Source organism: Phallusia mammillata, chromosome 3 (genome assembly GCF_965637545.1).
Source record: "Phallusia mammillata chromosome 3, kaPhaMamm4.hap1.1, whole genome shotgun sequence".
Lineage (NCBI taxonomy): Eukaryota > Metazoa > Chordata > Ascidiacea > Phlebobranchia > Ascidiidae > Phallusia > Phallusia mammillata.
This window is the reverse complement of record NC_137254.1, coordinates 15,416,072-15,425,665: the sequence shown is the minus strand read 5'-3', so window position 1 is coordinate 15,425,665 and position 9,594 is coordinate 15,416,072. Positions and strand designations below refer to the sequence as shown.

Genomic DNA, 9,594 nt, shown 5'->3' with positions numbered 1-9,594 from the left:
CTGAGGCACTGAGCCAATATTGTCACAGGTATTATGTATGATTACAAAATTGTGACCATAACTTTAAACGTGGCGCCTAATGTACACGGTAACGGCTACTGGAAGCTCAACACGCGTCTGTTATCCCTACGTTAGGTGGGATGCCCTTAAAGCGGTACTTCGCGGCGTCTCGATTAAATTCAGTGCGAGACTTAAAACGGCAAACACTGCTCGTCAGAATAAACTGGACAGAAAGAAGACAAAATTTGGCGAACCAACGGTTCTCCTCGTGATCCAAATGCTGCAGTAAAATTAACACAATTAAAACAGAGTTATCCAAAGGGCTATAATCAAAAGTAGGACTCTTTGGGCCGAAAAAGGAGAAAAAAAATATTTTCTTAATTTAGAAAAACGCCACGTTGTAGAACAATCGATCAACCACCTTTATAACGGTACTATACGGACCAAAAGTCAATATTATCAAAGCTATCGCGATTTGTTGAAGACCTATGCAAAAGTAGCGACCCTAAATGTACACAGTCTCAAATCGACTCTTATTTGGCAAGCCTGAACCTTCCAAAATTAAACGCGTCCGAAACAGAAAAAAGACGAAGAGCCCATCTCGAAAAATGAAATTCAGGTTGCCTTTATCACAAAGACTAAAAATACGTCACTGGGCCTCGACGGATTACCTGCCGAGTTTTATCAATGCATCTATATTTTGCAAAGCTTGGGACTATACTGAGGAAATTGGTCATTTTAGCCAGAGGCAGGCTCAAAGGGACTCTACGACTAATTATCGACCCTTTTCGTTATTAATTATTCGTTACCAAATTATGTCCAAAATGATTAACAATAGAATTATAACTTATTGCCTTTGAATAATTCAGATAAAAACGGCTTTATGAAGGGTAGATACGTAGGCGGATAATCTTCGCATCTTGTTTGATATTATAGATTCCTGCGATTTTTATGAAGTCCCAGGGGCGGTACTTAGCATTGACATTTACAAAGAGTTAGATACAATACGTTGGGATTACATTTCTTCTGCACTAAATGCGTTTTTAGTAACAAACTAAAAAGATGGATAAAATGTTGCTACTCCCGACCTACATGCAGAATAACAAACAACCTTTTTTTTAAAAGGTTTTATAATCGAACGAGGCTAAAGACAAGGTGATCAATTCACACCAACTTTTTTTTACTATGCATTGAATGTCTGGCTGAGGCCCTGCGCCAATATACGTTTCAAGTGATAAAACTGAAAAAAAGTGTCTCATCTCGCAGATGACACGATTTCTCTTAGAGGCGACCAAACTAACTTTGATCGGGTATTTTTTTTACTCGATATATTTGGGAAACTGTCCGGATGTAAGCTTAACTTGGAAAAATCCCTTGCATTTTTTATAGGTCCAAAGCTATCGGAACTAAAACCTTACTCTGATAAAGGACTACCTTGGCCAAACACGTCGTTTCGATATTTGGGTGTCGAAATCCCGATTAAAGATAGGAAACAAAAGTTTTCTCTGAATTTTGGGAATACGATAAATCCGCGCGATTTTAAACAAATGGTCGTCTCGCAGATTAACTCTTTAGGGACACATATGTAGTTTAAAAAGCCTTGTAATCCCAACGCTAATTTACAAAATTAGTGTTTTGCAATTAACCCTTCCGAACATATTTTTACGTAAACTTAAAACAACGTTATTCCAGTTTGCATGGGACTCGATTTGGAAGCGTAACACTCTTATTGTGAACGTTATTAATGGAGGTGCAAATGTTTTGGATGTCGAGGTCTACATTTCATTCTTAAATCTTAAATGGGTTAACTTTTGATGGCTTTTTTGATAAGTTTTTCAAAAATGTCTCTTTTTGCATCAGTAACACCGTTTTGCTCAAAGGTTTTTGAAGAAGGTGTGAGTGACGAAAATGAGTCACACACACAATCTTTAACCATTGTACGTCCAAAGCGATCACAAAGTTTTGACAGTGAGCACTTTGAAAAAATGGCAGTTCATCTCAATGACTTTCGGGTAACCAATAAAAACTTTTGCGATGCAGTGCTGGAAGTGGATGGGTAAAAATTTGAAGAGACAATTAAACTCACTGAAATTTCAGCTAAAACACTGAAGTTGATTCTTAAATGTATTTACACCAGTAAAGTCACATTGGATGATGAGAATGTTTATCTGTTCTACATTTCAGCTGATTATCTTATTATTCCTCGATTGAAAGATTTTTGTTGTGCATTCCTTCTGGATGAACAAAATACTGGAAATTCACTAACAATTTGGACTTCTGCCATCAAGTTTAATGCCATAAAATTGGAAAAAAGAGTGGCCACTATATTTCTGACCATTTCATAGAAATCATTAAAGAAAAGGATTTTCTCGAACTGGAACTAGAGGAGTTTATACCAGTTGTCCAGCTTAAGGATGAAAATGTAATGATTTTTGTCATGTTTGTTTCTTGTTACTGATACTATCTTGTTTTATTAATTAAAGTTTTTGTTGCACAAACAAAGTTACCTTACAATATTACACATACACACAGTTTATGTCAGGGGTTCCCAACCTATGGTACGCGTACGCGAGTAGCTTCCGTTTTTTTTTTTTACGCGAGCAGCTTTTTTTTTCACAAAAACAAAATTCAGGTCATGTCAATTGTCAACAAGAATTGCTTTGAAAATCCGTATAAGGCTGTGGGACAGTGATCGTCAACTATGTTGCTCTTGATAGATATCATCTACTGTTTTATAGCTTAAGCTACAAACGGAGTTGAATAATGCTGGTTGTACCAGAGCCACTATATTGACGTGCCTGGTCACTCCTGCTCTAACCAATCAGACCCGTCTGCCGAGTCACGGTCCAGTTGTGTTACTTAACGCATCAACGATTGTACTTTTTAGGCGGGTGTTATGACTGGGGTACGGTAAAAATGTAAATACACCTTGTTAAGGAAGTTTTTTTGCCAAAATTAGCTAAATTCTGTTGAGCGTAATGTGGTCCAGTATGTGTTAATCAATACATTTGCTTAAATTGACAATACATTTGCTAAATGGAAGGTAAATTAGGTGAGGTTGCACTGTAGTGTTAAAATATATATGGTTTGCGAGTTGTATAATAAGTAGTTTATGTGCGACTTCAGTAGTTTCTTGCAATTCTAAGTGTTTCATAAATTAAACAAAAATGGCTCTTTTCTTCACACAAGAGGATGTAGTATGTTGTGTAGCATCACCTTGTGTTGATTCAAATTGCTGTTTTGGCTGTCATCAAAGACTTGGAAATAAAAATAGTAATTTTTACTTAACCATTGAGTTTGCATTTTGCAACCATAATATTACTGGAAGCAACTTCATTCAATCAATCAGTGTTTATAGAGACCAATGGTTGTGTGTGATTGCATGGTGCATTAGTAATCTTATTATCAACAAAAGATGATTCTGCAGTTGTCACCGTGCTGGACGGACGTGTTTTTTGGAGCTGCTGTTGTTGCTTTAAATTTCTGTTTTAACTGGCTACTTCGATGAGTTTATAGCTGTTATAACAAGTCAGACCTCCTGTAGCGGTCATATCAATATATCTTTCTCAAAAATGGAAAATATTACTATCAGGGGCAGCCATAGAATGTCTAATACTAAAGCAAGTGAAGTAGGTGAGCCAACATTACGAGACGTTTTCAACCTCATGCAGTCAATGGACAAGCGCTTGACCTCAATTGAAAACGACCTGAGGGAACGCGTCGGTGAGGCAGAAACAAGCCTCGAGGTTGCACACCATCGAATTGACGAGCTCGAGGGCAAAGTAGCTTCGCTTGAAACTCACCTAAAGGAAACTAAGACTGAATTGAATCAAAAGCGCGTTATGGACGAAATGCATTCAAAATAATTTAACCTGCTGTTTCATGGCATACCCCAACTGCTATCTCTCGAGTCACCTGATCAAACTGAACATGTAACGGAAAAACTGCAGTATTCTTCCTCTGAACTTGATAAAATACAGTTTAGCAATATTCACCGCCTGCCGCGGCGTACGTCAGCAATCAGTGGAAACAAAGATTTGTCTAAACCAGCCCCAATCCCCAATAGTTATCAAGTTTGTCAAGATGTCGGACAAAAGAAAATTGTTTTCTCTTTCTGGTCGCGCTCGGTCCTTCGATGCAAACATAACAAGGCATCTACCTGCTTCTATGCAGACTCAAAGAAAGGAATTAATTCGACATGCAAACAAATTCTACAATCAGGGAAAAACTATCAAATGGAAAATTATTGAAGCAGATTACCGTCCGTTAATGGTGAGAAGTTTACCGATTTTTAGTCTTTTATGTTGTTTAAATGGATCGATATGGTGATGGTCTAGCGCTTTTTCATATCAATGCTCGGAGCATTTTCGCTCATAACAGTTCTTCTAAACTAGATGAACTGCATTTTATAGCATCAAATCGTGGTTTCGACATTGTCTGCGTGACTGAAACATGGCTAGATTCAAGTGTTTCTAATGAACGCCTCATCATTAACGGTTTTCTGTTTCCTTTTAGAAAGGACAGAAATAGGCATGGTGGCGGGGTGTTGGCGTATGTACGCAATGATATTCACTGCGTACGCTTGTATGCTCACGAGTCTGACGATTGCGAGTTGATGTGGCTGAAAATTACCATGGTTCCCGATTGTCGACCAATAATAATTTGCGTTGGATACCAACCTCCCAGTTATAACAAAGCCTCTAAAGATCTTCTTTCCGCAAAACTATGTTCTACAATTGATTTGTTACAGCAGACATCCAAATGTGTTATTATAGTAGGCGATTTTAATGAGCCCCACGCAACTATCTTCAATTCTGCATTGTATTCTTCTGTCACTCAACGCGGTTTTACGCAACTAATAGACCAACCAACCAGATTTAGTAACATTCTAGACTGGATTTTAGTAAACACACCCGAGTGCGTATTATCTGGGGTACTACCACCACTTGCAAATTTGGATCACTGTGCCATTTATGTTATACTTAACGTATCTCGTGGCGCTCTCCCCAAACACGTGTTTTACAAATGGATTTTCGCCAATAGTGATTTTGAATCTCTAAACAATATTTTAATCGCGTATCCATGGGATGATTTGGTTGCAAGCTTATCCTCTGTGGACATGGCCCTAAACAACATTACTGATGTTGTTAACCAGACGTGCAAAACGTATATTCCACTCCGATCTTATAAGCTAACAGCGAAATGTAAGCCATGGATGAATCACGAAATTAAACACCTGTTTCGAAAGCGACATCGCTGGTTTACCAGATGGAGAAATTCTGGTGAATTGCATCACAAATTACAATACAACAAACTTAGAAACGAAATTCAACGCAAAATTAAGACCGCAAAAGCTAAATACCATGCGCATATTGTTAACGAAGCCTGCCTTTCTCAACCTTCTTCTAAGAGGTTTTGGTCACTCACACGTAAAATCCTGAATACCAATGAAGTTTCCTATAACAGCAAAACTACGCCAAGCTTTGTTTCCAACGGAGTAACTTATGTTAATGACATCGAGAAAGCAAATCTCCTCAATGAACATTTCGCCTCCATTTCCACACTCCCTTCAAATCTGCTTTCACTGTCTTTTCCTCCTTCTGTCCTGCCAACTTAACCTATCCATACCTTCCATTGACATTACCCCGTTTGATGTGTACCACATATTACGTAAACTTGATCCTAGCAAATCTTCTGATCCGCTAAATCTTCCTAATCACATTCTAAAACATATTATATCAGTGGGTATCTTCCCATCAGAGTGGAAAAAAGCTACAATAATCCCACTGCATAAATCCGGGCCAAAACATGATGTAAAAAATTATCGACCAATTTCGCTCCTACCCTCCCTATCAAAAGTTTTTGAAAAAATTCGCCACAAACACATGATTACTTATTTGGAATCAAATAAACTTCTGAACCCCAACAATTCCGGATTTCGAAAAAATCATTCAACCATCACCAATCTGCTTCACACAACCCACAATATTTACGCCGATCGTGACGAAGGCATTGATTGTCGAATCGTTTTTCTTGATATTTCCAAAGCTTTTGATCGTGTTTTGCACCACGGTTTATTTCATAAATTACAACAAATTGGGATAAATGGCAATTTGCTTCCTCTACTAAAATCGTACTTAACTGGTCGTGTACAACAAGTTCGCCTGAACAACAACCTTTCAACCTTACTACCTACAAATGCCGGGGTCCCACAAGGTTCAATTTTAGGACCATTGCTTTTTTTTGATTTATGTTAATGACATCTCCAATAACTTAACCTCCAACATTTCACTTTTTGCTGACGACACTGCCCTTTATTATTCGGATAAATCTCCAAATCAACTTCAAACATTTTACAGCGAGATCTCAACCACCTCGACAAATGGGCTTCCACATGGGCAATTAACTTTAATCCCTCCAAATCTAAAGTACTATCGCTCTGTAAAAGTTCCAATCTTCCTCAAATATTTTTCAAAGGTGTAGCTCTGCCTGAAACCCGTGCACATACATATCTCGGCCTCATATTTACACCAACACTTTCTTGGCATGACCACATTCGTTACATTTGCCACAAAGCACAAATCAAAGTTAACCGATTGCGCAAAATATCTAACACAGTCTCTCGGCATATCATCCTTACCCTTTATAGGTCTTGCGTTCTTCCTACACTTGAATATGGCGACATTTTATTCGATAACTGTAACCTCTCTGACTGTGAAGCACTAGAAAATGTGCAACACCAATCGGCTAAACTAATTTTAGGGTGTATGAGGACCACTTCGTATGATAACATATTACAGGACCTTGGATTGACACCCCTCCGTGTTCGTCGCAACGTTCACTCTCTCGTTCAATTTCACAAAGTTCTAAATCGCATAGGACCTTCATATTTACAAAGCTGCATTCCTGCATACGTTAAAAACTTAATTAAATATGACTTGCGTAACCCCCTCAAAATACATCCCATTGCGTACCGCAGAAATACCAAATATAACTCATTTTTTCCCAAAACTATCCGCTTATGGAATGAACTTCCAAAAGAAATCCGATTGATAAAATCTGTTTCACTTTTTAAAAATAAAGTTAAAAAACTTTTCTTTACGTATCCAGTCAGAACCTTACATCTGCATGGCTCTTGTCCTAAGACAACTGCCCTTCATTGCATGCTTCGACTTAACCATAGCCCACTCAATATCAATCCCAGGCACTTTCGCCCTTGTGCATGTCAGGCCGTAGAAACCACGCAACATTTGTTTCTCAATTGTCCACTATTGATTCGTCCTCGCACAATTTTGTTTTCTACTGTTTCGAATATTCTGACAGAAAACGCTAAGTTTAACGCTTCATTTCTTTCCAATCTTTCTCATGCTGCAATTATTCGTTTCATGTTATTTGGTCATCCTGATTTAACAGACGCCCACACACTGTCATTATTCCATGCCGTTCACAAATATCTGCATGCGTGTAATAGATTTTGATTTCTGCTGCCGATTTATTGACATTTTAACCTCTTTCGTTCGCTTTTCCTCTTTTGTTTACTATTATTATCGACTACCCTTTATCTGAAAATACGTTTATTTCTCGTATGGTGACACGACAAAGGACAGTTTTCAGTTTTCGGACTGTCGTCTGATTGTCGTAAAATAATAAATAATAATAATATTTTGAAAATGTCCAAACATTGTTTTGTCCCGGGATGTCCAGGAAGACGTCCTGATTCGCTGCATCATGTACCTGCAAAGCGTTTTTGCACAGGTGAAAAGCTAGATTGGGCCACAAAGTTAGAAATGGTAGTCCTATCTTGTAGAGCAGACCCAGACATTAAAAATCTTTACAAGAGGGATGCGGTGAGGGTATTTGAAAGGCACTTCAATAAGGCTGATTTTGTGACAAGTAAGTTTGTAGCTGCCTCCTATATGTTTAAGCATCAGATGTACAGATATTATCAGGAAGAGTGTATAAAGGAATTTAGAATCAGGCAGTTAACAGCAAAGTGCCATAGTTTAAACGACAAAGTGATTTTGCTTAAATAAAGGGCTCTGTAGTTAATGATACCCAGGCTAGGATGTTTTGTTTACAATAAGTTGTCATAGGTTTATTTTTTTAGAAAATGAAACAAAGTTCTTGAAGATTGGTGCTCTTCCAACCAGAAATATGCCAAAAAAAAATTTAGTTAAAAAAATAGCTTTACGCAAGGCTCCAATTAGCAGGCCTTTCACAACATCAGCAATCTACAAAGATTTCCCAGCTCTATGCAAATCAGTGCACCATCTTGTTTCAAAACCATGTAACAACTGGGTTATTCGGTCTGAAACAAGCATTGAAATATGCATTGCACAGCCTTCACAATATGTTCAGGATCAGTATTTGGTGTGCATAAATAAACATTTTCTTGTTGATGTACATTATTATGGATGGCCGGCAACTTTGACTAAAAATATCACTCTTCAAAACACTCCTGTTACAAAAATCACTGATGATTTGATAGCATTTAGAATTTGTGAAGGGATTTCAAATTTAGTTAAAGATTTGGACAAGTTGGAGGTGGTTTCCCACATGGTAACAATCAAAAGTGAAGCTTTTCAAAAGAGAAAAGTTCCCTCATCCACACTGTTGGCAAACAGGTAATACACACTGTTAGATATTAACAATACAGTAGGTACAAACTATTTTACAGTATGGATATGGTACGTACATTACAAACCATAGTAAAAAAATATTGTTTTAATAGATCCGTATGTTGCACAATTTTTATTGCAACAGATGAAGTCATGTGTACCAACTGCAAAGAAGGTTTTAAAATTGTGGAAAAGCGCCTATTGGAGCGAACCCGTTACAGCCAGCAAGTAAATGCCAAACCATTGACAAAAGTAGATGTTACCCACGCACTTCCAAATAGAATAAAAAAAACCTTGCTAGAAAAAGAACAAAGGTACTTTTGTATTGAACAGAACGTTGTGGTAAATAGTTTTATAATGTACACCGATGGTGGGAAACTTGCCAGCAAACTGTATACTGCTTGGCTATGTTTTTTGTTACTCTCCAGGAAGTTAGTGTTATCAAAATTGCATGGGTATATTTCATTAATATTGTTTACATGTATTGATCTGCAACTAAAGATTGAAGCTTTATTAAATGATTTAAAGAACCCAGTAGAGTTGGATGATGACGAGCAAAGGGATTTCGAACAGAAAGATGAAGAAGGCTTTCCGTCGAGCAAATAAAAAGAAAATGGCAAGGTGGACAACAGAAGGAGTAACAGTCATCAATTCCATCATCAATCAAGCAACCAAAATAGAATGGAATTGAGTAAAGTTAAATCCATTTGAGCTGAAGGTCGCTCTAGTGTGCGCCGCGTTGGAGGCCAGGAATGTGGAACAAGATGGGATAAACAACAGCCCACACTTTTGTCTCCATGGGTCGGCGGGCAAAGGCAAAACTCTATTGGGACAATTTTTGTTCCCAATGGAGTACGCCTCAACTTTAACCAACGACAGTCAGGGCGTAGGACAAATGGCCCTGCGTCATAAGCATAAAGTGCATGCAGGGTCTGCGTTCTTTAACAACGACGCCCTGATTGCGTCGGTAAAGTTT

The 9,594-nt window shown here is 38.0% G+C and overlaps 1 pseudogene; it reads left to right on the top strand.

Annotated features, from left to right (window-relative positions):
* The first annotated feature begins 3,430 nt into the window (after nt 1–3,430).
* Nucleotides 3,431–9,224, top strand: LOC145219662 (uncharacterized; annotated as a pseudogene).
* The last annotated feature ends 370 nt before the right edge of the window (nt 9,225–9,594 follow it).